The sequence below is a fragment of the Pinus tabuliformis genome, chromosome Q (assembly GCF_031772625.1).
Source record: "Pinus tabuliformis cultivar Carrire ecotype Pingquan chromosome Q, CPIR1, whole genome shotgun sequence".
Taxonomy (NCBI): domain Eukaryota; kingdom Viridiplantae; phylum Streptophyta; class Pinopsida; order Pinales; family Pinaceae; genus Pinus; species Pinus tabuliformis.
In genome coordinates, this window is record NC_142296.1 from 238,176,705 (window position 1) to 238,204,630 (window position 27,926).

Genomic DNA, 27,926 nt, shown 5'->3' on the forward strand with positions numbered 1-27,926 from the left:
TATGAAAGCTCATGAAACAATGGTAATACTAGTTAGCAAATATAAGATATTAGAATTCCAAGATTAAACACATGAAGCTCAAGTCTCAGTTCATAATTCAGATTCCAATATTAGTTATACAACAAGAGTGTGTAGATTCAAAAAAAAAATGTTATTTCTTAGATGTTTACCCTTGTGTGTGTTTTGGTAATTGATAGGTTTTATTAGGCCAGGTATGCTACAACAAGAAAGACGTGGAGTTAGCTGCATGCCTCCAATTCTATGTGTACCTTGTAAGTATAGCTCCCAAACGAAGTATCCTACAATGGCAATAACTTATTATGGAAAAGAATTGGAATGTATTCCCTAGATGTATACATCTTTACCTCCTCTTATACATCTTTACCTGCTCTGATTGTGTTAACATCTTTACCTGCTCTGTTTTCCAACACAATGTTGGAAAACACTTTGATTGTCTTAATTGAGGTGATAAAGTCTGTTTCCCCATGCCAATTGGTTTATCTTGGGTTTATCTTGGGTGGCTAGGAGGAATGATTGTTATCCTCCCTACTCAGATTCAAAATTCAAAATTCCTGCAAGTGACATGATGAACTCTCCTGCAAGTGAGTGACATGATGAACTCTCCTGATGAACTCTCCTGCAAGTGACGTGATGAACTCATATTGAGTATATTGAATGGCCTTGAGCCCTAAAGAATATCTTATCCTTGCCTATGGACTGAAGAGTAGGGTGCTTTTTAAATGGAAAAAGTCCAATTCCCAAAACGGATACATAATAAGTTTGTATTTCAGCAACAAACCAAGCTCAACATCATGAAAACACTCGTGTGAACTACAATAGAAATATGGCTCTGACATAAACAATGGCCTTTTTGAACAATCAAGAACAAAACTGCAAAAGAGTATTTTGGTCAACATGAATATAGGTCAACATGAAGACAGATGGTTTTTGTTATCAGCTAAAAATCCTCATATTTGTTATTCACAGCAAAAAATCCTTACCAAGTGACAGTTTATTGTACACAATAAGCTTTGTAGAACAGTAAACTTGATTATAGCTATAATGTGCATCCAATTGATTATAGCTATAATGTGCATCCAACTGAACAGGCGGCTTGCACAACCTTGTTTAATCAGGTAACAACTAATTCTTGACAACTGATAAAGTGTAAAAATCAGAATATGGTTAAGAAAATATCACAATTGTACTTGATAATGATGCCTGACCAGTGACAAGTATTTCATATTTTTAGGCATTTTATAAGCATTTTTTTCTGCGTAAAAATATATCTACACTGATAAAAAAAAATATCTGCTTCATGTTTTCTGTTTATCACCGTTGGGTGTTTCTGATCACAATAGAAGAGATCCAATCGAAGGTCAAGACTTCCGACCAGTGCTAAATCGAATTTTGCTCCATTCTTCTAAGCTCTGCTTTTGCATGGTATTCATTCTGATGCTAGGTCTGCGTTTCTTTATTATTTTCTCTGCATCTTTCCAGTCTTCTGCCAGACCTAATGTAACTAGTAGAGCACACATTATGGCAACACTTCGTCCATGACCTGCATAGTAATCACAACTTACCTTTACACAGTAATTTGGGAACTAGATATGGATTCTCCAGAACAGAGACCTGTTACTGTGAGGCAATAAAAAGAAACAACTTTCTCTTGAAGAACAAAAGCATAAAGGCCTATGCAAAATTGAAAAGAAAGTCAAAGCCATCAGCTTACAGCTCTCTGTCAGCAAGGAAAAGACTTTGCAACTTTGCAAATGTCAGTTTCCTCTTTCGGCCAGAGATATGGAATAGCTTGCTTTCAACCAGCAGCTGAGTATGACTTCTCTAGAAACAACACCTAGAGAGAGTTATAAGTTACAAAATTCATTTCAACCAGCAGTTTGAGATGGCTTCTCCAGTATCAAAACCAATGCCTACAGAGTAGTCAAATCCACTGGTTTGCCTTGTAGAAAGTCAGCAACTGGCTAATACATCGAAGCTGCCTAAATCAACTCAAACATGTGAAGACACGGGCATTGGAACAAAAGACACCGTTTTTCTTAACAACAAAAGGGCTTGCCTTCTTAAACAACATGTGCAAAGCACCCACAGGAATGTGAATCATAAACTTCCTTCCAGGTGTATTGGGCATTTCCATATTGCAAGCATATAATGAGTTAACATTGAAAAGAGAAGAATGATAAGCCAAGACATGGTAGTACACTGCAAACTTGTTTAATGATTTCACCAATAATTAAATTTAATGATAAGCTTGAAATCTTTGTGAGATAGTAATAGGAGTTGCCCAATTCCAATTCCAATTCCATAACTGAAAGAAGGGTTCTAACTTCTGAAGCACTTCCAATACTTACGATTTCTACTTAAGAAATTCAGCATGCAGTCAAAAAAGTGTCCATAGTTGTCACAAGCTACCCAATCTTTGATCAAAAAGGAGTTAACCTCACTAGAGCTTTGATACCATGTTGAGATCAACAGTTGGGCAACTGCGGGATAAACACCACAGAAAAATAACTCACAGACCAAAGAGGGAAACATCCACAGAGCAACAAAAAGTTGCATTACCATTCAAGAAAGAAATTTGAAAATCAGCCAAGCTCGACACCCTTATCACTATAGGTTTGCAGATATTACACGTCTCTTATAGTCTATGTGCATCTCAATGAACCACCTTCCTCCATTCCAATACTCTATCGATGCCCTTGGTCAACTCCTACCGACCAAGTAGGCGCTGAACAAGGTTACCAAAGAGGGAATCTACAGGCATATATATATATTTAGGTCACTTGAATTGCCCCACAAGGAAGGTTCAATGCTAAAATGGCCTTCTATGCAAGCACTTTATGGAGTTAAGGGATGGCCTCATTGTTTTTCCTCCTTATACACTTTAACATTGGAGGCATGTGCATTGGATCCCCTGGAGACAATTTAGAATTGGCTCGCATTGGCTCTAGGTTGAAATCTAGTATCACATTCTTTGGGCAGACAAGACCTACCAACTCTGCCATCTATAGGAGATTGAGACACAGAAGCATCTCATCTTCCAATGTCCCATTTACTATATTCGTGGTCATTTTTACTACCTTTTCAAAGAGTGCTAGAACTCTCTCTCTCTCTCTCTCCTCTGCCAATATATGAAATTATGCTTGAGGCTTTGTATACGAGAGAGTCCCTTGGATTCAAATCCCATTCCCTCTCACCATCCGCTCAACTGGTCACTACTAGTTTGATCACAACTTTCTTTTTGATGGTCCTAGAGGGCAGGGGTACCATGAGATTGATAGACTGCAGCACTAACTCAACCAACAGATTCATAAAACCCCATGAATCAATTTGACTTTTGTCAGTGAGACCATTGCAGAATTATCTTCTACGATTCCAAGTCAATTCACTCAACATCAGCAAATAAAGAACTTTCTCTAGAGCTCCACAATGGTGGGTTCAATCCAGGAAACAAGGTATACCACAACCTAGCTCCTCTAGTCAACCATCTATCAAAAGCTTCCTTTCTTCCACCTCAATTGTTACAATTTAGAATTGGCTCGCATTGGCTCTAGGTTGAAATCTAGTATCACATTCTTTGGGCAGACAAGACCTACCAACTCTGCCATCTATAGGAGATTGAGACACAGAAGCATCTCATCTTCCAATGTCCCATTTACTGTATTCGTGGTCGTTTTTACTACCTTTTCAAGGAGTCCTAGAACTCTCTCTCTCTCTCTCTCTCCTCTGCCAATATATGAAATTATGCTTGAGGCTTTGTGTATGAGAGAGTCCCTTGGATTCAAATCCCATTCCCTCTCACCATCCCCTCAACTGGTCACTACTAGATTGATCACAACTTTCTTTTTGATGGTCCTAGAGGGCAGGGGTACGAAGAGATTGATAGACAGCAGCACTAACTCAACCAACACATTCATAAAACCCCACAAATCGATTTGACTTTTGTCAGTGAGACCATTGCAGAATTATCTTCTAAGATTCCAAGTCAATTCACTCAACATCAGCAAATAAAGAACTTTCTCTAGAGCTCCACAATGGTGGGTTCAATCCAGGAAACAAGGTATACCACAACCTAGCTCCTCTAGTCAACCATCTATCATAAGCTTTTTATTCCACCTCAATTGTTAGAAGAAACACAGATTTTGAGATTACAATTCCAACCAGAAACATCACATCCTACTCTTCTACAGGAGATAGCAGCAACACTAATATGTATTGAGGCTTCCTCCCGAGTTTCGTCGGGTGTGACATTTCTCTTTTTGGTCCTAGGACTGTGTATACTCATCAATGAAATGATCATGTATTGGCATTACGATTTTATATGCTTAGGATTTAGACTTATATCTTAATTTAGATCTTCTCTCGTCTTTCTTTTATAGGAGTGGCCCTTGCACATCCACTTCCTACTGACATAGAAGTGCTTAGCAACTCCGTTGACCTTTTTATGGTCATTTGTTGAACATGAAGAAACTTATCTTATCTACAATTGTCATTGCACAACTAGAACAAACTCCATTCCAATAGCCCTCAAGGGAGATTATTGTTGACACATCATTCATGAATGGATGAAACCTGAGAACTGTCTACATGAGTGAGGAAGGAAGATGAGGAAACAAAGGCAATTGCACACTAGCAACAACCAAACAAGTCCCCTGGTTGAGATGATCCAGAAAAATGTTATTTGTCTTTACATTTGTCATTGAAATGCTAGTGTTGTCAGGTGGTGTTCAAGGAGTTGTGGGATTGCGGTAAGGTTGTCAATGATTTGAATAGTAGTCCTATTGCTCATCCAATCTAGACATTCCTTAAGCCCATCAAATTGATTGTTTTCAATAGTTGAAGTCAACATTGTCCTGGTCTGGACTCAAAACGTCGAGCATAAATGAGTGCTGTGTGCAAATTTTTGGAAACCTATTCCTCAAATTCAAATCACCACAGAAATTTGCAAACAACAAGAATTGTCCTTGGTGTAAATGTTTGATAATGTGTAATTATAACACAAGGTTGACATGGCTAAGATTGCACAAATGAATCACTACAAGGATCCAAGGAAGAATGTTGCTACAAATTTATATCAAGAGAAAAAAGGACATTGTAACCCTTGAGAGCCTAGAACCAAGAAGAGATGAGGGCATATACCTGACAGAAAACAATTGTTGCAAGTTTAATATCTTTTGGCAAAGGGGCCCTATTCCTTATAGGAAGCATGATGCATGTCAATGGCGAAACCCTTTGAATCACAACTTTCAATCAAATTGTAGTTGTGATGTACGTTGAACAATCAAAGAATTGTTGAAATGGAATGTGTTGATGACGCAAAGTCTAGCATTGAGGAGTGTTGATGGGAAGGGAATTATTGGATCTATACTAGCTTGAACTGATATGATTGAGTCTACATGATTGGCGATGGAAGTGGCACCGACTAAGTTGTATGCCTTAGATTCCCATAACACTCTACTTGATGAGAAGGTAAAGGAGTATGCACACCCTGGGCCATTAAAGACGCTTCCCTGAAATGTAGTAAATGGTGTAATTGCTAGAAAACGTCATTTTGCAAAATAGTAGTGCCATGTTGCAAAGCATAAGGAGACTAATTCATGCTCTTAGGCTCTACAGAGGGAGAATCTACCAAAAAAAAAGACAGGCGTAGCAAGAGAAGGGGGGAATGGAGAGAGGAGCAAAGCATGCATCTTCCACCAGAGGTGTTAAATTCAAACAAGTTCAAACACAAGGGATTCATGGTTAGGCTCGAGGAGGGCCACGAATGAAACTTGAATGCTGAAAAACAGAGGAGGAAGCAGATTTTGTAGTATCCATTTAGGCCACATTGTCATACGCAACTCTATACTGAATGCTCCTTTCTTTGTATTTGCATATCATAATTGAAGCAAAGAGAGAAAAGAATACGCCTCAGCTTCTAGCTGGGTTTTCTCCCATTTTGGATATCCTAGGACACATCGTGTGTTGATTGTGTGGATGTTATGTTCATTTGCTTTATTCTTTCATTTTGAATTTCAATTATTTTCATAAACCTGAGCAATAAGCTAGTAATAATCAATTTGGGACACAACAAAATAAATTGCATAATCTAATATTATAAGATTTGTTGTGATGAACTATTCCAGTGAAATATCCACAATGGTATATAAATCATAAAGTCTAGGAGATTTACAAATATTAAAAAAATTAATAGTGCCTTGCTGGAAGTGTTGTAATTGATCTGTAGATCCATACACAAAGAGAACACTAAGTTGGGTGTTAAGTTGGAAGAGGCTGCAGGGAGGGTTGAGGCATGCAAGAGAGTGTGGGAAAGGAAATTTGAAACAAACAAGAGAGAAAGAAACGTTGATATGAACCAAAGATATGGGAAGGAACTTACCAAAAAATAAAAGATGCTAGAGAGTGTTGACGAGTCGGTGGGAGGGCAGCTGAAGAAGATGTTGATAGGAAGGCTTAAGATTCATGTCGGACTACAGAGAGTCTGGCATTTACAAGAGGGTATAAAGCTAGGGCTTAGAGAAAATCTTGATAGTTAATGAGTCCGTAACCAAACATAAGAGAGGTTAAGAGTGCTGCTCTGATACCAAATGATGAGATCTAGAGTAGATAAGAAAGAAAACAAAGGCTAAACAGCATCAAACAGAAATTTGGATCCGAAATAACTCCTGTTAATGGTAATCCAAAGGATCATATTTATAGTTTATATAGATAGGATGGATATCAAACTCCAATTAACTATAGTAAATAGTGAATCCCTAACTAACTACGACAATGTGCAGCTAACTAACATTCCATTAACTACTATCGATCATAGGATTGTCTACTGGATTGTCGAGGCATGTCAAATATCCTAACACAAAGAAGGAAAGCTCTATTGCCAGCGTAACATGACAAAAATAGTATTTCCAAGCAGGAAACAAGTTGTAAAACCAAAGGATATCTAAACCCAATTGACTTAATGATGTCATCTCCCTATAATAGAATAATTAAGTTTCAAGGGGGTGAGGCAGAACCAATCGAGCAACTAGATGCAAGGAATTTGTTGTCACTCATTGCATTACCAGTTTTCAGTTGATCAAAGTTGCCAAATAGCAGTGAAGTTTGAAGCCATCATCCAGGCCACATAAGCACTCAAAGCCAAATCAAACCCTCTCCATTTCCTAGTGCTCGGAACGAGCTTTCCAACGGTATATGGAAGTTCGAAAACATACTCCTGGATCAGAAGTTAGAGCAGATTGAAGATACCCTTTCAAAGCCAGAAAACAAAGAAAAATGGCTAAGGGTCAAGCTCATCGCAAATCGAAATCAGGGCTTTTCTAGAACAACAGCCATGGAAGGCAGCAAAACCGACGATTGGCCGATCGCCGATATTGCAAAAGCAAGTTGGCAGTCAGAGGCCCAGGGCACGTAGCGTATCAGCAGTTCAAGGTGTAGAGCGTCGATAATGCATATCAGCGATCACAAGTGCAAAGGGGTGCACACAAGCACTTGGTCATGAAAACTGGCGAACGCCGATATCATGAAAATCGCTGAAAATTGGGCTTTAGTGTTAAAGCGCTAGGAGGAGGAGCCAATTTTATTTAACAAGGGAATTCAAGGAAAATCCAAGGGCGAATGCACCCTTTTCTCTCTCCTCCATGGGGGCAATGTGGCAGTACAGAGATGGCGTGGCAATACGGAGGACACGTGGCAAGCAGATTTGGCGTTTTCAGGGAGTCCTATGGGGGCATATCCAGGTGACACGTGTCACCGCGCAAGAAGTGCCACATGGCACTGATGACGTCATCAATCCCGCAATCGGCGATCACACAAAGCAAAGGTTCCTCCTCCGCCGAAGTCCCTCCCGGCTTGCAATTGCGATATCCGAGAACTCCCTAGACGCGATGATTTATACAATGGAGTTTAAAAGCTGACGCGTCCGTCCCTTTCAAAGGTCGCATGCTCATTTAACACCCCCCATCTCTGGATGACCCAGATTGACTCCACCCAAATCAACGGCTCCCAGGCCTTTTCGCCACCCGCCCCCTCGCCATGTTCCCTTTATCGGCGAGGGGGGTTCCGAAAAGCGGTTTCCCCGCCAAGCCCCTCCACTACGTGTCCCTCTCATATCATTCCACACCCCCCCTCACTTACCACTTACTGCTCATGCCCCCCCTCCGAAAACCACTCGTCCTCAACACTCTCTCCCGCAGTGCAATTGCGATATCCTGGGTGGGCCCGATCCGCAGATCGACGATCGCAAGTATCAAGGGGAAATCCCAAAGGTAAAGTGTATGAATCGTCAGTATGCGGGATTCCCAATAACAAAGGAGAAAGGCCCCCAGACAAGAGTCTAAAGGCCCTAGCACTCGAGGACTAAGCGCTTGGTCATAGCCCCGGTCACATGAAGCAAAAGGGGTTGGAGTGGATCTAAAAGCCCCGTCCTGTAAAGGCTTTTCAATAATAAAAAAATCCCGATATGAGAACCCTGCGACCAGGTATGGCAAAACTTTAAAGGCGCAATGGGTCGACAGCTGCGGCATTTAATAAGGAAGAGGGAGCATTCAAACCCGGCATGGGCTGATCCAGAAAGGCTCTCTGTGACACGGAACCAGGGTTGACACTGACAGAAGTAAACAAGGACTTGGTAGCTCGAGAAGACTTGATGATCTAGCATGGTGCCCCCATACAGAGGGAAGACGAAATACCGCCCAGGGGTCCTCTGCTTCAGTACTGCGACATGAAACTGATAGTGCCCATTCCCAGCTTTGAAGGATGAATGGTCCAAGCAGTAAAGGTAGAAATGACAAGAGTCAGTTGAGCAACACAAGGGGGCCATACCATGAGCAAACTACAACCTGAAGCAGAAGCAATCACAAGGATGGGCATAAAGATATTTTGTTAACATTATTCATCTAATTGATTGACTTATTTGTTATCCTGTAAGGTGTTGCCCTTTAATGAGGCAATTAATATTTTGTAATGCTTTTGGGCCATAGAGCCATCCCTAGCCGAGACAGCTAGTCAACTTGACAGCTGAGACTCGGCCGAAGATATTTTGATGTAATGAATGTTCAACGCTCCCCCTCTCCAGATAAATAGGGGGAAGCAACACTTCACAAAGGTTCAGAAATCCTAAAGAAAACTCTACATGTTATTTTTAGACTGTATAACTTTATAATACAAATCTTTCATAATATCAAGCAAATGGTGGTGATTCCCCCTTCAAGTATTACAGTATGTTATCCCTCTGTTAAAACCCATTATGTTCATGTTTCTTCTCTGAATTCATGTAATCATAGCTGCTAGAAATATTTCAAACTTCCTCACAGATTCATTTGTATCGATATGTTAATGCATGTGCCTGTAACTTCCTCACAGATTCATTTGTATCGACATTGTTAATGCATGTGCTTGTATGGATTATTGAAATTATATATTTAAATTTGCACTCCATGAATCATAGCATTCAGTCCCTCTTTTATCCATTATTTCTACCCGTAACTCAAATAAGTGTAGAAATCCTTAATGCTTCAAGCTCTATGTGTTGAAGGTAGAATTCTTGATGTTTTAAGCTCTATAAGATGAGTTGCTCTTTCTTCTTATCCTCTTTCATTGCTCTATAAAAGCTTATTAAACTATAAGAGTCCTTGAACTACTCGGTCTCCACTATTTTATGCATATATTTCTGAGATTTGTACATGTGAAGAAGTACCAGAAATTCATGTCTTACTCCTTTAGATTAATGAACCAACCCATTCCATTTTATATATACATATAGAATATATGTGAGGTCTCCATTTTACTGAGAATCATTTGAGACACTCAAAATCTAGATGTGCCCAGGCACTGGTCTTGTAAGCAATCCAAGGTTGTCTCTTCTTCTGGCGTCGTTGCCAGGTAACGTATTGAAGGATTTTTCCCCTAGGATACGACAAATTGAGCACTCTTTGTGTAGGTGAGCAAAGACGTTCTGATTGCATCCACATCACCTTGGCGACTCCACACACCCATCATCATTCATCATCCTGGCTTTTAAAAAGCCTCACACTCGCTCAGATACCTCTCAGCAGGAAGCACCATTTGTATCTGACCCAGAGACATTATTTTCAGGAAAGTCTGGAAAGAGAAAACTCCTACTGCTTGCACTACCATCTCATCAATCTTTGAAGCTTCCTTATCCAGCTCTCAACCCGTTGTTACTCACTACTCAGGAATTACTCCTAAAACCCTTACCTACCCTGCTTTCAGTCTAGCCACTCTTACCACTATGTTTTTGGCTCAAGTTCCTCAGGCGAGTCTCAATCCCCCTCCATTAATCCAGAGGGCTCTTCTAGGTTTTTGCTAAATAAATATGCCCCTCTTAATTTACCTCAGCCCCTAAGTGTTATGCCCCAAGACTACCTAAAGTTTCTGCCTAGGTTCAACAGGGAGGATGACAACACTGCGCAGAGGCACATTAAAACCTTTTGTGTCTTTGCTGAGAACCTAAACGTGGAACAGTTGGATGTGGTCATGAGACTTTTTGTACAGTCCCTTGATGGAGAAGCTAGAAAGTGGTTTAAAGCCTTACCCAACGCCTCCATCACTACCTGGGAGAAACGTGAAAACTCTTTTACACAAAAATGGGGTGAAGAGAGAAATCATGAGTACCTCCTCACAGAGTTTAACATGATAAGGAAAAAGCCAAAAGAGGATATCTCAGAATTTATAAAAAGGTTCAACAAACAGTACAATAACCTATCGGGTGAGATAAAGCCTCCTCCAATTGCTGCTCGAGTAGCTTTTTTGGGAGCCTTTGAGTCCGACTTTGGCTTTACTCTAAGGGAAAGGAAGTCTCTCACTCTAGATCAACTCCAAATTGATGCACTTGAGGTGGAAGAAAATTTCACCTTAGCAAGGAAGTCAAGAGGAAAGCAAGAACCTACTGAGAATAAAAGAGGGAAAGAAGAAGCATCCTCCTCAGGTCAAGCTAAAGAATCATCGGACCTGAAGTTGGATGAACTGGAAATATTCATCAGGAGTTTATCACAGAAGGTTGGAAAGCTTGAAATTGAGAACAAGAGCCTCTCCAAACAGAATGCTCAAGTCAACAACTAGGGTTACAACCCACAGTATAGAAGGCCTCCATTGCAAATACTTCCAAGGGAGAGAAAGGAATAGCCCGACCAGATCCGTCATCCTCTATATTTAGAAGATGACCTTGCTAAACAATCATCAGATACACACGAGATGCAAGGAAACTCGTATTCTGCTTTCTCCGAAGAAGAACATGAGAATATGGCTCACCAGGAGGCCAGTCATGATAGAGAAGCAACAGCAAATGAGGAGGATATGGATTATTATTGTAAACAGTTTGCAGATTTTATGCAAACAAAGCCACACCGAAAATATGATCTGATATCTTCAAAGAAGAGGTCAAGAGAACCAGAACAACAAGAGGGAACTGCTCCCCAAGTTATTCCTCCAGTACTAGAGAAAGGGAAAGGTAAGCTAAATCTTGACCCTTCCAAGATAAAAGTCCCCTCTAATAAGGAAAGCAATAGTTCCGAGGGACACACAGAAAAGAAGCCACTTGTTCTGTTGAAAACAGCCAATGGCAAGGAAGAAGGAGCAGAGCCAGGAGGAGGTATAGAAAAAGTCCAACCTACATTCAATCTTCAGAGGGAGCTTGAAAAGATAAAGATTCTTGTTCCTTTGATTGAACTTCTAAAGCAACCTACTTATAAAGCTCAAGTCTCTCAATTCATGCATCCATCCACCTCAGCACCAATTCATGACAATTTAAACCTTCAAAAGGAGAGGCCAATGGTTGTTTTTGGGCCGCATGTGGAAGAACTTGATCCTTTTACTGCACCCTTCTACGTGACCCTAGTAATCCACGACCTCTTATTGCATAACTGCGCGTTGGATTTAGCCTCACACAACCTCATGCCCCTAGCAGTGATGGAACAACTGGGCTTGCAGATCACCAAGCCCTACAAGGACCTGTACTCCTTTGACTCTAAGAGGGTCAAATGCTTGGGAATGATAAAGGATCTGGTGGTAAACCTAGCTCAAATCCTTGTGAAGAGCGTGGTAATGGACATAGTAGTGGCAGACATTCCCCCTCGGTTCGACATGCTCTTATCCAAATCTTGGGGTTCCAAGGTGGGGGGCTCTATCAAGTTAGATCTGACTTATGCCATGATTCCCACTTTTGGAGAGGAGCAAAGGAGATTGTACAGAGAATCCAAGTTCGTAAAAATTGTGACCCTAGCTAAAGGCTCAGAAAATTCCCCAGCACATGGGAAAGAAAGTGACCTCCTACCTATTCCTAGAAGAAGATGAGACCTTCTTAGAGGAAACATTAGTACACCTAACAAGGCAGTTAGAGCACCAGCGCACAAATGAAACAGAAGTATGGAAATTATAATTTGACGGAGCAAACTCAAAAGAGGGAAATGGAGCTGGAATATTGTTCGTATCTCTGGAGGTGGCCTGATACCCCTCTCATTCAAGTTGGAGTTTGAAGCGACCAACAATGTGGCGGAGTATGAAGCATTGTTCCTTAGGTTACAAACGGCAAAAAATATGAATATTGAATGCCTAACGGTCTATGGAGACTCTGAGCTAGTCGTAAGGCAGATCAGAAATCAATGCCAGGCCAAACACCCCAGACTGAGGACTTACCGGAATGAAGTGTGGGATCTAATTGATAATTTCTTCCTGCCTTTAATATCCAATTTCTGCCCATGGAAGGAAATAGAATGGCTGACTCCCTTGTTGTAGCTACAAGTAGTTTCAAGCCCCCTCAAAATCCACTCCTTAGGTATGAGGTAGAAGTCAGATACAAACCCTCAATACCTGATAATGTCAAGCACTGGCAAGTATTCAAGGATGATGAGCGGTGAAAAGATTCATAAAATACATTGGAGAGTTCGCCCACTCCACCATCGATCAAAGAAGAAGCAGATCAAGAAGCCACTTCGTGGAAAGACACAGTGGCTGGGCGCAAAATTTTGCAACTGAAAGGGAATACCATCCCTCGCAAATGGTCCCACTAGAAAGGCTTTTTAATAAGGACAATGTAGTCTCCAAACCAATGGCCCCAGAGATAGACGATCAATTAGAAGACTACAACATCGGCTCAAAGGAGGAACCCCAGATGATCAGGCTATCGAATGGAATCCCCTTGCAACACAGACAAAGGTATTTAAATCTATTCAAAATATACAAGGATGTTTTTGCTTAGTCTTATGAGGATTTGAAAGCATTTGATACTAACATCATTCAGCATAAGATTCTTTTGAAAAGTGGAATAAAGCCATGCAAGCAGAAACTTAGGCAGATAAATCCACTCTTACTCCCCTCCATTGAAAAGGAAGTAAGAAAGTTGCTACAAGCAAAGATCATAGTGCCTTTAAGGTACTCTGAGTGGGTGGCCAACCTAGTCCCTGTCCGGAAAAAGAGCAGAGAAATAAGGCTATGTGTAGATTTTCGGAATCTAAACAGGGCGTCGCTAAAAGACAACTACTCGCTGCCTAAGATGGATTATATATTGCAGAAGGTGGTTGGCTCAGCCAGAATGTCCATGATGGATGGGTTCTTTGGTTACAACCAGGTGGCAGTCCACCCTGAAGATCAAAAGAAAACTGCTTTCACCACCCCGTGGGGAACATTCATGTACGCTCGCATGCCCTTTGGTCTTATTAATGCAGGGGCCACATTTCAAAGAGCCATGGACATAGCTTTCGTAGGGGAGCAAGACAAATTCATGGTGGTTTATTTAGACGATATCACAGTGTTTTCTAAGACTGATGAAGAGCACATCCTCCACTTGAAGCTCACCTTTGAAAAATGTAGGAGGTATGGTCTTTCTTTGAATCCTAAGAAATCTCAGTTCACCCTGAGTGAGGGGAAGCTACTAGGACACATAGTAGCGCAGGAAGGTGTGAAGATCGATCCTAAATGAGTCGAAGCCATCAGCCATATTCCTCTGCCCAGGAATAAGAAAGAGGTCCAAGCCTTTTTGGGGAGAATAAATTTCTTAAGGAGGTTCATACCCAACTACGCAGAAATTGTCAAGGGTATTACGGACATGCTTAAGAAGGAAAATGAAGTCAAGTGGAGCCCTGCCCCCAGAGATTCTTTCATTAGAATTAAAGAAGCTTTGGCTGAAGCCCCGGTACTAGTCAGCCCCAACTATTCAATGCCCTTCTATATCTTCTCTTTCGCTTCTCCACATACTATTGTCGCAACGCTGCTACAGAAAAATAGAGATGGTTATGAACAACCCATCGCTTTCTTCAGCCAAGTCATGAGGGATGTTGAGCTAAAATATAACATCCTAGAGAAACAAGCCTATACAATAGTCAAGGCTTTACAGGCATTTCGTATGTATGTGCTACAATCGGAAATCACAGTATTTGTCCCAACGACAGCAGTCAAGGACATCCTGGCGCAAGGAGATAGTGAAGGGAAATGGGGTAGGTGGATAGCAAAGATACAAAAATATGAGCTAGACATAAACCCTGCCAAGCTCATAAAAGGCCAGGGGTTAGCCAAGGTTTGATCCGAATCAAATTGCCAAGCTCTAGGGATAAACCTGATAACAGAGGAAGGCAGACCAGAGGATCATCAGAACGAGATTAAAACATTTGAGCAGAAAATCTATGCCAAATATGAGGGATCACCCTGGTATAAGAACATTGTTCATTATCTCTTATTCCTGAGGTGCCCGCTAGGGCTAGATAAATCCAAATACTGAGCTCTGAGATTGCAAGCGCAAAAATATGTCATATATAATGGCCTACTCTACTAGAAGGACCCGTGGGGGTATTGCTGTTATGTTTGGTGGAGGGTGAAACCCAGAAGGTGATTGAGGATTTTCACAGAGGAGTTTGTGGAGGTCAGTACAGCGGGAAGACCAGAGCACATAAAATCCTCAAGGCAAGATTCTACTGGCCTACACTGTTTGGGAATGTTCATTCTCAGGTTAGGTCGTGCCAGAGGTGCCAAGTGTTTGCTTAGAGGCAAAAGCTTTCTCCTCTCCCCCTGATTCCAATACATGTGGACAGTGGAGACTACATTTCATAGGAGAAATAAACCCACCATCCAGTGGCCAACACAACTGGATATTAACGGCCACGGATTATTTCACAAAGTGGGTAGAGGCCATCCCAGCCAGAAATGCTACAGACTCAATGGTAATTAAATTTATGGAGGGGAACATATTAACTTGCTTTGGTTGTCCCTTCAAAATTATAATTGATAATGCTCAGGTCTTTAAATCTGCCAAGTTCATCAGCTTCTGCCAGAAATTCAATATCATCATTGGGCACTCCACTACATACTATCCTCAAGGTAATGGCTTGGCTGAGTCCTCAAACAAAACTATGATGAGAGTGCTGAAGAAGACCATCGCCGAGAATTAGAGGAAATGGGACTCCCAACTGAAGTTTTCCCTATGGGCCAACCGGGTAACTCCTAAACGATCCACGGGGAAATCACCTTTTGAGCTAGTGTATGGTAAGGCTGCAGTCTTCCCGATCCAATTAGCAATGTCGGTGGCGAAGTTACTACAAGGAGAAGAGGAAGAGCCAAGTGCCTTAACGTGAAGGATAAATCAGCAAGTCGAGCTTCAGGAAAACAGAGAACAGGTGGGGTTCAAATCGTCAAATTACCAACAAAAGATGAAATCTCTTTTTGACAAGAAGGCCAAGGATCGACCTCTTCAACCAAAAGATTTAGTGCTTTGTTGGGACGTCTGACGAGAAGACAAAGGCAAACACGAAATTCGATCCGCTATGGTTCAACCCTTTCAAGATTGCAGAAGAAAGAGGAAATAACACGTACATGCTTGAAAATCTGGACGGTGAATCTCTAGAACTGTCGGTAAATGGTCAGTTCCTCAAACTTTATTTCCAAAACTAGAGGTACATGTCTTGCACTCATTGTAAATACCGGTGTGTGTATTGTAATTGTTATTGGAATTTGCAGTTTACGTTGAAAAATCCACTTTCACAGAATGATCATTTGTTTAGAAATAACTCCATGCCCAATTTAAGGAAGGCTATTGGTCTGCAGGTTCTCAACACCTTGCCAGCAAGGCACTGTCCCCAATTGGAGCCAATGTTGTCACTCACTGCATTATGAGTTTTCAGTTGATCAAAGTTGCCAAAGAGCAGTGAAGTTTGAAGCCATCTTCCAGGCCACAACAGTGCTCAAAGCCAAATTGGACCCTCTCTGTTGCATAGTGCTTGGAACAAGCTTTCCAACGATATATGGAAAGCTGAAAACGGACTCATGGATCAGAAGTTGGAGCAAATTGAAGATACCCTTTTAAAGCCAGAAAACAAAGAAAAATGGCTAAAGGTCAGGCTCATCGCAAATTGCAATCGAGGCTTTTCTGGAACAGCAGCAGTGGAAGGCAGCGAAACCGGTAATTGGCCAATCGCCAATATCGCAAGTCGGCGGTCAGAGGCCCAGGGCACACACATAGCATATCAGCGGTTCAGGTTGTAGAGAGTCGATATCGCATATTGGCGATCGCAGGTGCAAAGGGGTGCATACAAGCACTTGGTCATGAAAACCGTCAAAATTGGGCTTTAGTGTTAAAGCGCTGGGAGGGGCCGATTTTATTTAACAAAGGAATTCAAGGAAAACCAAGGGCGAATGGGCCCTTTTCTCTCTCCTCCAAGGAGGCCACGTGGCAGTACAGCATGACGTGGCAATACGGAGTACACGTGGCACGCATATTTGGCGTTTTCAGGGGTCCTATGGGGGCATATCCGGGTGACACATGTCACCACGAAGGAAGTGCCACATGGCACTGATAACATCATCAATACCACAATCAACGATCGCACAAAGCAAAGGTTCCTCTTCCGCAAGTCCCTCTCGGCTTGCGATTGCGATATGGGGGAACTCCCTGGATGCGAATATTTTATACAATGGAGTTAAATGCTGACGGGTTTGGCCCTGTCAAAGGCCACATGCTCATTTTATCCACACCCCATCTCTGGACGGCCCAGATTAACTCTGCCGAGATCAACAGCTCATAGGTCTTTTCGGCCCCCTCACCATGTTTCTCTTTATCGGCGAAGTGGGGGTCACGAAAGCGGTTTCCCCACCAAGACCCCTCCGCTACGTGTCCATCTCATATCATTTTGCACCCACCTGTTATGAAACCAGCTCAAGAAAAGATAGAAAAGATAGATCAACGCCTTAGAATTCAGCCTCTTCGAGGGGGCAACCTCCTTTACATTACATAAATGAACAATTCTTGGATGATACAAATGACAAAACCTCCTTTCTATATATAGGAGTCTAAGGAGTCACAATATAATCCAGCCGACCTAACAATAATAATATAAAGCCACAAAATAACAATAGAGGGATTCTATGGGGCACAGAAATAACAACATGGGGGTAATAGGGGCACAACAATATAAATAAGGGGTATAACTACAATAGTAATGGGGTAATCACTAGTATTATAGGGACCCAACATGCCCCTCTCCTTCAAAAAAGTGTTGTCCTCAACGCTTGAGTAGTTCTGGATACTTCTGCATAAAATTCTCATCCTCCCATGTGGAATCTTCAGCAGATAAGTTCTTCCACTTGATCAAATACTCTGAAATTGATCGATTTCGTAGTTGTCGAGTTCTTATTTCTGTGGTTGCTTCCGGTTCCAATATAATTTTTCCTTCCTCATCAAGTTTTGGCAATATTGTTTGAACTGGGAGCTTGTCGCCTATAACCTTCTTTAAACATGAAACATGGAAAACTGGGTGCAATCGAGAAGCTGCAGGAAGCTCCAATTTGTATGCCATAGTACCAATCTTTTGCAACACCTTGTACGGACCATAATACTTTGGTGATAATTTATTATCCTTCTTAGCTTGCTTTAGGGACATTTGCTTATATGGTTGTAGCCGTAGGAATACCCAATCACCTACATCAAAACTTCTTTCACTGCGATGTTGATCTGCCTGTTGTTTCATTCTATTTTGTGCCAACACAAGGTTATCCTTTAAGAGTTGGAGGACTTGTTGTTGATGTTCGATGTGATGTTCCACTGCCTGAACCTTAGAATTTTCTATTAAATATGATGTGATGGATGGTGGTTGATACCCATAAAGTGCCATAAATGGGGTCATTTTTGTTGCTGTATGGAAGGAAGTGTTATACCACCATTCAGCCAGAGGCAACCATTTGACCCATTGTGTCTGTTTATCAGATACAAAGCAACGAAGATATCCTTCCAAACATTTGTTTACTATCTCAGTTTGCCATCAGATTGAGGATGATAATATGAGCTATGAGCTAACTGAGTACCAAGACAAGAAAATAATTCTGTCCAAAATTTCCAGTGAAAATGGGATCTCTGTCACTTACAATAATCTTTGGGTTTCCATGTAGCTTTTGAATTGTTTCCATAAATGCAATAGAAACTGTACTGGCTTTAAATGGATGTGATAATGCACAAAAATGTGCATACTTGGTAAGTCTGTCAACTACCACCATGATGACACTCTTTCCCTCAGACTTGGGTAAACCTGTGATAAAATCCATTGAAACCTCCTCCCAACGTTGGCTTGGAATGGATAAAGGTTGTAATAGACCCGGTGTCTTAATTGTTTCAACTTTATTTTGTTGGCAAACCAAACATTCCGCCACAAACTTTTGAATATCTGATTTAAGGCCATCCCAAAAAAATTCCTTCTTAACCCTGTGGTAAGTTTTTAAAAATCCCGAATGCCCTCCTAAGGGAAAAGTGTGCATTCCATAAGAATCTTTTGTTTTAGCTGGGAATTCTTACAGAGGTATAAGCGATCTTTGTACCATAATGAATCATTTTGCCAGCTAAATGTATCAGACGTACTGGGATCTTGTTGTAGCTTTCGAATAAGTGCCCACACTTCTTCATCATTCTTCCATTCCTCCCTTGCTTCGTTTATACAATCTGGTTGGATAATAGAAATGGCGCACAACAATGCTTCCACATCCTCATCCTTTCTTGAGAGTGCATCTGCGACCACATTTTGCTTTCCTTTTTTTGTAGATGATTTCAAAGTCATAACCCAACATCTTTGTGACCCACTTTTGTTGCTCTTTAGAGGATAATCTTTGTTCTAAAAAGTATTTAAGGCTATCATGATCCGTTTTTACCTTGAAGTGTCTTCCCATTAGGTAGGGTCACCATTTCTTAAGTGCATGGAGTATTGCCAACATTTCCTTCTCATAAATAGCTTTGCTTAAAAACTTTCCCTTGATTGGACGACTTTCAAAAGCAATGGGTCTTTCATCTTGCATTAGAACAGCACCAATTCCATTTCCTGAAGCATCACATTCCACAATAAAGATTTTTGTGAAGTCCGGTGTAGCTAAGACCGGTGCTTGGCACATTGCCTCTTTAAGATGTTCAAAGGCCTTTGTTGCTTCCGGAGTCCATGAAAATGCATCTTTCTTCAATAATGTTGTTAGAGGTGCTGCTATTCTCCCATAATTCTTAACAAACTTGCGATAATACCCTGTCAACCCAAGAAATCCTCGCAGATGCTTTATGGATGTGGGGATTTTCCATTCCTTAATGGCTTTAATTTTGCTAGGGTCTACCTTAACTCCTTCATGAGATACAATATGACCCAAATATTCCACCTCCTGGACTCCAAAGAAACATTTGGATCTTTTTGCATATAATTGTTTCTCCTCCAATAGTTGTAGCACCCTGTCAACATGTTCAACATGATCCTTCCAAGACTTGCTGTAGATTAGTATATCATCAAAAAATACTAACACAAATTTTCTAAGGAATGGTTTGAAAATTGAATTCATCAAACCTTGAAATGTTGAAGGTGCATTAGTAAGGCCAAAAGGCATGACCAAAAATTCATAATGACCCTCATGAGTTCTAAATGCCGTTTTCGGAATGTCTTCAATCTTCATTCTGATTTGATGATATCCCGAACGAAGATCCAACTTGGTGAAGTAAATTGATCCATGCAATTCATCCAGTAATTCATCAATGACAGGAATGGGGAACTTATCTTTAATAGTGAGCTTGTTGAGCTCCCTATAATCCGGACACATGCGCCATGATCCATCCTTCTTGTGCACCAATACTACTGGAGCAGAGAAAGAACTTTGACTTGGTTGAATTATACCAGCCTCTAGCATTTCTGCAACCATACGTTCAATTTCACTTTTTTGGACATAGGGATATCTGTACGGCCTGATGTTTGGAGGAACACTTCCTGGAATCAGATGAATAGCATGATCATGATCACGCATAGGTGGGAGACCTTTGGGAGTCTCAAATACCTTGGAATGATTGTCCAGGACTTTTTGGAGATCTGGAGAAATAGATGATTCCGATGTGGAAACATCTAGCGAACATAATTGTGCAATTACACCTCTTTGCTCCTTTTTTAGAAGCTTTGTCATACCATTAGAGCTGATTATCTTTCCTGGTTTCCCTACAATACCCCTTAATTCAACTTCCTTTCCTTCCGTAGAAAATTGATGAAAAGTTCTTGAAAATTAAAAGCTATTATACCCAAGGATTGTAGCCATTGGACTCCTAGTACAACATCAGCACCTCCCATTGGAATGGAAAGCATTGGGCTAGTCAATACATATTCTCCCATGGATAGCTTGATATATGGCACCTTTCCAGAGCAATTTATTGTTCCTCCATTTGCAATCATCACTTGACACTCTGGTGCTGGATATAGGAAGCAATTCAATTCTTTTGCTACCCTACAATGAATAAAATTGTGGGTGCTTCCTGAATCAATCAACACTATTACCTTTTTCTTCTTGATTTGTCCTTCTATCTTGATGGTTTGAGGAGTGGTAATTCCCGCCAATGCATTACAAGATATGGTCGGATTTATTTGTTCTTCATCTAGGCTTTGTTCCTGGAGTGTATCTTCTTCTTTTGACCTTTCTTGCTCCTTTTCTTCTTCCTCTTCACAATCTATGTAGAATAATTTCTTCTCAGCACACTTATGACCTTTAGTGTATTTGTTATCACAACTGTAACAAAGCCCTTTTGCTCTTTTTTCTTCCAGTTGTTGTGGTGTCAACCTTATAGGTTGTGGAAGACTAGGGGCAACAACACTTCCGTCTTTATAGTTGTGAGTGGTATGCTTCCTGGTTGCCATAATTTTGCTTTCCATTTTTCTTGCTAACCTGAATGCCTTCTCTAATGAATCAGGTTCCCAAAGGCGAACATCATGTTGGATATTATCTTTAAAGACCCTATGAACACATCAATCCTATGCTCCTCTGGAATATCTTTTACCCTTATGTTCAATTTTTGGAACTCCTCAATGTGCTCCATTACTGAACCCTTTTGTTTGAGACTTATCAATTGGCTAAAAAAAGTGTTGCTTTTTGTATCTTCAAAATGTGCTATCAATTCTTCCGTAAAAATTGCCCAAGTGATAAATTTTTTACGAGAACAAAGCCATTGATACCATCAAACTGATTTGGTTCCAAATATACAGTTGCCATACGTACCTTTTGTGTGTTTTGCACATTATTGAGATCGAAGAACTGCTCCATCTGTAATATCCATGTGGCGGGATCCTTACCATCAAACTTCCTCATATCGATTTTTGGAATATGGTGGGTCTTCGATCCAACATTAGTGTCTATGGAATCATGATTAACATTACTTTTGTTCACATCATGAGTTTCCTTTACAACCTTTTCACCATTAGTAAGTATTTCTTGTAGAAAATTTGTCAAATCTGTCTTCAAATCTGCCATGTCTGTCTTTAAATCTGTTTTCAAATCTGCCATGTCTCTCTTCAAATCTGTCTTCGAATCATCCATCTTAGCTTCCATGCCCTTTATCTTAGATTCCACGCCACTTATCTTAGCTTCTGTTAGCTTTTGTGAGCGTGACATTTGTTGCACTTGTTCTTGTAATTTTGATATATCATGTAGCATTTCTTCCTCTTCTTCATGAGTCATGCTAGAGCTTTCAGATTCCTTACTAGGTGTTTGCATTTTCTTTCCTCGGGGCATCAGTTACCGATAATAATGCTTTACTATGCCCTTTGAATTCCGTTAAACCAAGCTTACACAAAAAATTAAAAAAAAAACTACACACCTTTTTTCACTTTATAGAAGCCTGATATTGAATCTGATGTATCTCTGTAATTTCGGATCATCCAGTTCTAAAATTGTGACCTGTAGTAGCCTTTTGTGTCCTCTTTCCAATGCCACAAGTCTGACCCAAATTGGATTCTCCAAGGAAGAGTTATGTGAAATCTCCCACAGTGACTTGCTTTTAGACTAGTTCAGTAGAGTGAACTTGAACGACGTGCCACGAGTCACTATTTCAACTTTTGAATCTGAAACACGCATACAAGAAACTACAGTCCGTCATCTTTCTGTACCTTCTTACGAAATTTCAATCCGATCCCCAGAGAGACAGTTATGACGATTTTCGCCAGGTCACCTGTTCTGAATGTAATTCAGGAGTTTGCAAAAAGACCAACTTCCTCAAATCATATCTCCGCAAATATCGCACAAAAAGCTCTGAAATTCGGACCCAAGGTTCAGCACGATTTCTTCTCAAATGGGTTTTTTTTGCGACTTCTGAAACGTCACAGAAAAAAAGTTATAGCGAAAATGCCACGATGACCTGTTTGGAGCAGCGAAACCCTAGAATCCAAAGCTCTGATACCAAATGTTATGAAACCAGCTCAAGAAAAGATAGAAAAGATAGATCAACGCCTTAGAATTCAGCCTCTTCGAGGGGGCAACCTCCTTTACATTACATAAATGAACAATTCTTGGATGATACAAATGACAAAACCTCCTTTTATATATAGGAGTCTAAGGAGTCATAATATAATCCAGTCGACCTAACAATAATAATATAAAGCCACAAAATAACAATAGAGGGATTCTATGGGGCACAGAAATAACAACATGGGGGTAATAGGGCACAACAATATAAATAAGGGGTATAGCTACAATAGTAATGGGGTAATCACTAGTATTATAGGGACCCAACATAGTCCCTCTCGGCTTGCGATTGCGATATGGGAGAACTCCCCGGATGCGATATTTTATACAATGGAGTTTAAAAGCTGACGGGTTTGTCCCTTTCAAAGGCCACATGCTCATTTACCACACCCCATCTCTAGACGGCCCAGATTAACTCTGCCGAGATCAACAGCTCCTAGGTCTTTTCGGCCCCCCTCACCATGTTTCTCTTTATCGGCGAAGTGGGGGGTCCGAAAGCGGTTTCCCCACCAAGCCCCTCCGCTACGTGTCCCTCTCATATCATTTTGCACCCACCCCTCACTTACCACTTACTGCTCATGCCCCCTTCGAAAACCACTCGTCTTCTACACTCTCTCTCGCAGTGCAATTGCGATATCTTGGGTGGGCCCGATCCCATAGATCGGCGATCGCAAGTATCAAGGGGAAATGCCAAAGGTAAAATGTATGAATCGCTAGTATGTGGGATTCCCAGTAACAAAGGAAAAAGGCCCCTGGACAAGAGTCTAAAGGCCCTAGCGCTCGAGAACTAAGCACTTGGTCATAGCCCTGATCATATGAAGCAAAAGGGGTTGGAATGAACCTAAAAGCCCCATCCTGTAAAGGCTTTTCAGTAAAAAAATCCCTATATGAGAACCCCGTGACCAGGTATGGTAGAACTTTAAAGGTGCAGTGGGTCGGCAACTGCGACATTTAATAAGGAAGAGGGAGCATTCAAACCCGACATGGGTTGATCCATAAAGGCTCTCTGTGACACGGAACCAGGGTTGACACTGACAAAAGTAAACAGGGACTTGGTAGCTCGGGAAGACTTGATGATCCAACATGGTGCCCCCATATAGAGGGAAGATGAAGTACCGCCCAAGGGTCCTCTGCTTCAGTACTGCAGCATGAAACTAGAACTGTAGCATGAAACTGATAGTGCCCATTCCCAGCTTTGAAGGATGAATGGTCCAAGTAGTAAAGCTAGAAATGACAGGAGTCGGTTGAGCAACACATGGTGCCATACCGTGAGCAAACTACAACCTGAAGCAGAGGCAATCACAGGGATTGGCATGAAGATATTTTGTTAACATTGTGCATCTGATTGATTGGCTGATTTGTTATCCTGCAAGGTGTTGCCCTTTAATGAGGTAATTAATTATTTGTAATGTTTTTGGGCCACAGATCCATCCCTGGCCGAGACAACTAGTCAACCTGACAGTTGAGACTCAGTCGAAGATATTTTGATGTAATGAATGTTCAACGCTCCCCCTCTCCAAATAAATAGGGGGAAGCAACACTTCACAAAGGTTTGGAAATCCTAAAGAAAACTTTGCATGTTATTTTCAGACTGTATAACTTTATAATACAGATCTTTCAAAATATCAAGCAAATGGTGGTGATTCCCCCTTCGAGTATTACAGTATGTTATCTCTCTGTTAAAACCCATTATATTCATGTTTCTTCTCTGAATTCATGTAATCATAGCTACTAGAAATATTTCAAACTTCCTCACAGATTCATTTGTGTCAATATGTCAATGCATGTGCATGTAACTTCCTCACAGATTCATTTGTATCGACATTGTTAATGCATGTGCTTGTATGGATTATTGAAATTATATCTTTAAATTTGCGCTACATGAATCATAGCATTCAGTCTCTCTTTTATCCATTATTTCTACCTGTAAGTCAAATAAGTGTAGAAATCCTTAATGTTTCAAGCTCTATGTGTTGAAGGTAGAATTCTTGATGCTTTAAGCTCTATATGATGAGTTGCTCTTTCTTCTTATCCTCTCTCATTGCTCTATAAAAGCTTATTAAATAGTAAGTCCTTGAACTACTCGGTCTCCATTGTTTTATGCATATATTTTTGAGATTTGTACATGTGAAGAAGTTCCAAAAATTCATGTCTTACTCCTTTAGATGAATGAACCAACCCATTCCATTTTATATATACATATAGAATATATGTGAGGTCTCCATTTTACTGAGAATCATTCGAGACACTCAAAATCTAGATGTGCCCAGGCACTGGTCTTGTAAGCAATCCAAGGCTGTCTTTGGGAGCGACAACAGAACCTATCCATGCTCATGGAGATTTTCAAACGTTTGGATCCAATGCTGGGATCAAAATTTTATTGCAAAGGGTCAATGTTTATGTCAAGTAGGAATGTTTCAGTTGTTTACCGGGACTGTTTTGTGTAAAGAAAAGTATACTCTGTTCTGGCATTCTCTGATGCTCAGCCGTTAATTAGGTATAGTTATTAGACGTAAGTCAGGGGACCTTCTGACTCTCACATCATTATTTTCCTACAGTGATTAATAGTTGCCAACTTTCCAGCAAATCTAAGAGGACGCTAAAACTTATGGTAGTCTGGGGCATTGATTACTATGTTTTGTATAGTTGCTATATCAATTGAAGACATTTTTTTATTTGTGCTATTTTAGCCCTCGATCAAACTTACAGTTTATTAAAGTAGCCTTTTACTTATTGGCTTCTTTGAGTGAGGGCACCAATAACTTAAACGTTCAGGTCCCTGAGTCCAGTCTCCTTGAAACTCAATTATTCAATTCTAGGCAGACAACATCATTAGGCCAATTTATGCTTAGAAGTTCTTTGGCTTTAGGTGTTTCCTCCTTTGAAAAGTTATCTAATGGCTTAACACAAATTGATTAAGCGGACATTACTCCTACTTTTCAATTCGTCACTAAACGTACAGAATTATTAGATTGATTATCTGTTTTGATCCTAGACTCCTTTGGCTATAGGGCTAGTGCATTTTGGTTTCAGCCTTTTCCTGGTTTGTTGATCCGGTTTTGAATTACGTTTGACTTCTTACGGAATGAGGACTGTAGTCTGTTCAACATGCACTAGGTCATGTCTTCCTCCCTTCTTGGGCATGGGTTTAAAATTGAAAACATGTTAAAAACCGGAATAGGCCATTGACTCTTACATTCAACTAGCAGTATGGTGTTCGTTCAATCAAAAGAACAAAATCTATAAAATTACAAGAATGGGAGTAAATGGGGTGTAAATATACTCACCGAAAGCGCAGTGGACGAAAATGGGGCGGTTCTGAGACCGTTTTCCAGCGGCCCACCTGACGGCCACATCGATATCTTGAGGGCGAGGGGCGCGAGAATCCCATGTGGGTATGCACATATATGGAAGATTCGCCACACAGGGGCTCTTGGGCAGTTCACAGGTGCAGTCAATAACAGCCGGCTCCCCTGGTGGAATATCAGAGGCAGAGGAGGGCCACCCCCTACATATAACTGCGGAGCCACTTCGTTGTGCACTGGTTCCTTCGATTTCAACCTCCTAATGCCCACATAGATGCGAAGCGGGATTAGATAAGGGTAGAACAAAACCAGAGACCACCATGGGAACTTGCCGTCTGTAGATTTCGCAAACAGAAGAGGTAGATTGACGATTGGATGGGCAATTGTGGCCGCCAAAAAGCCCACCATGGATCCATGAAGCAGAGGAAACAGCAGCAATGGACTCAATCGTCCTCTCAAGTATATGAATAAGCTGAGGGTTGCTGCTGCGGTAATTCCTACTATTTTAGAGATCCCCATGAACGAGTGATGTGAAATCTTATCCAGATGATGAGTGTTGGATCGATTTTATCGACGCCCATATGATGCCTCCTGCGCTGCACCAGCAATCGCCTTTCACATCAATCAGTCGGTCACACATGTATAAATTCTCCGTAATACTCAATGGCAACAAAGATACGCTTATAAACTTTTTCGCAAAAGAAAGTTAAAGAGGTTCCGTTGGAAATTATAGAAAGTAAAATTCTTATCGTATTCAAATTAATATGAGGCTGAAGGCAGAGAAACATACCAAATTGCAGTGTGAGGTGCACAGGAACCTTAAGAACGTAGAAAGTAATAATTAAGCGAAATATATAGATAATTTTTTCTACGAATTTCTTCTCATTAATGCTTAATGCGAAGAGGTATGCAATGATGTAAAAAAATTCCATGTTAATTGTTGTAGTAGTAGTACAATGATAATTCATGGTGATTTATTGGAACGGGACACTGTAACAAGTTTATCGATTATTTTTGTTTTGAGGGGCTTATTAGAGATACATGTGTATTTTCGACTTAGTGAAGGCAAGGATGCATTGGAACCTCTTCCCTGAAACCATTGTTGGAACTGATGTGGTTCAACAATCTCTGGGTTTATAAGAAGGAAAGTAGCGAGGATAGTTCCAATAGTCCTTCCATTTAACTCGATGACATGATCCCCTTTGATTAGAAGGAACGAGTGGATTTTGAGATGTCAAGGTTAGAAATTCCATCCCCTTCAGCATGGCAGTGCATGCCTCATAAGGTGACATCGATGATGCAACCTAACATGTCATAAAAGGTGAGAGTTTTTTTGGGATTGTGTAAGCCATAATGTTGGCATATGATGGATGTATGAGAAGTTGGTCTAACAACACCAACAATGCCAACAATTGAGTTGATAGTTGCAATGTTGAGTGAACTTATTGGCGTGAAATGAAAGCAATGAGAAAGAATCCATTAATTATATTGTATGAAATGAGACACAGTTAATGTAAAGAAAAGGAGGATTTCAAATGAGCTAATTAGATGATTGTATTTGGGACTATGATTACAAAGACTGGCCTTCTTCTTCATTGGTTGCTTACTTAGTGATGGAAAATTTCCATTGCAGCATTTGGTTATCCCTGGAGTAAGATGACTTATGGAAAAGTACACAGGTAAATAACTAAATGACCACAAATTATACAATTCCTTAATTAATTCTTTGAGTATTGAGGGAATTGTTGGTTTATTATGTTGTGATGTTGAGTAGGGCAAAATGTGAAGACAGAATGGATTAGTTTTCACATTGTTTCTTTCACCAGTCCAGTCAACACAACTCAAAGGAAAAGTTCAAAGAGCTAAACAAAA

General features: G+C 40.7%; 1 pseudogene across 1 annotated transcript; it reads right to left on the minus strand.

The window, feature by feature from the left end:
- Positions 1 to 1,096: 1,096 nt before the first annotated feature.
- On the minus strand, positions 1,097 to 26,737 carry LOC149219074 (uncharacterized; annotated as a pseudogene). Its single transcript, XR_016249210.1, has 2 exons — positions 26,037 to 26,737; positions 1,097 to 1,561 (listed from the first exon to the last, which is right to left on the minus strand). The product of XR_016249210.1 is annotated as an uncharacterized LOC149219074 (transcript).
- Between the last annotated feature and the right edge of the window lie 1,189 nt (positions 26,738 to 27,926).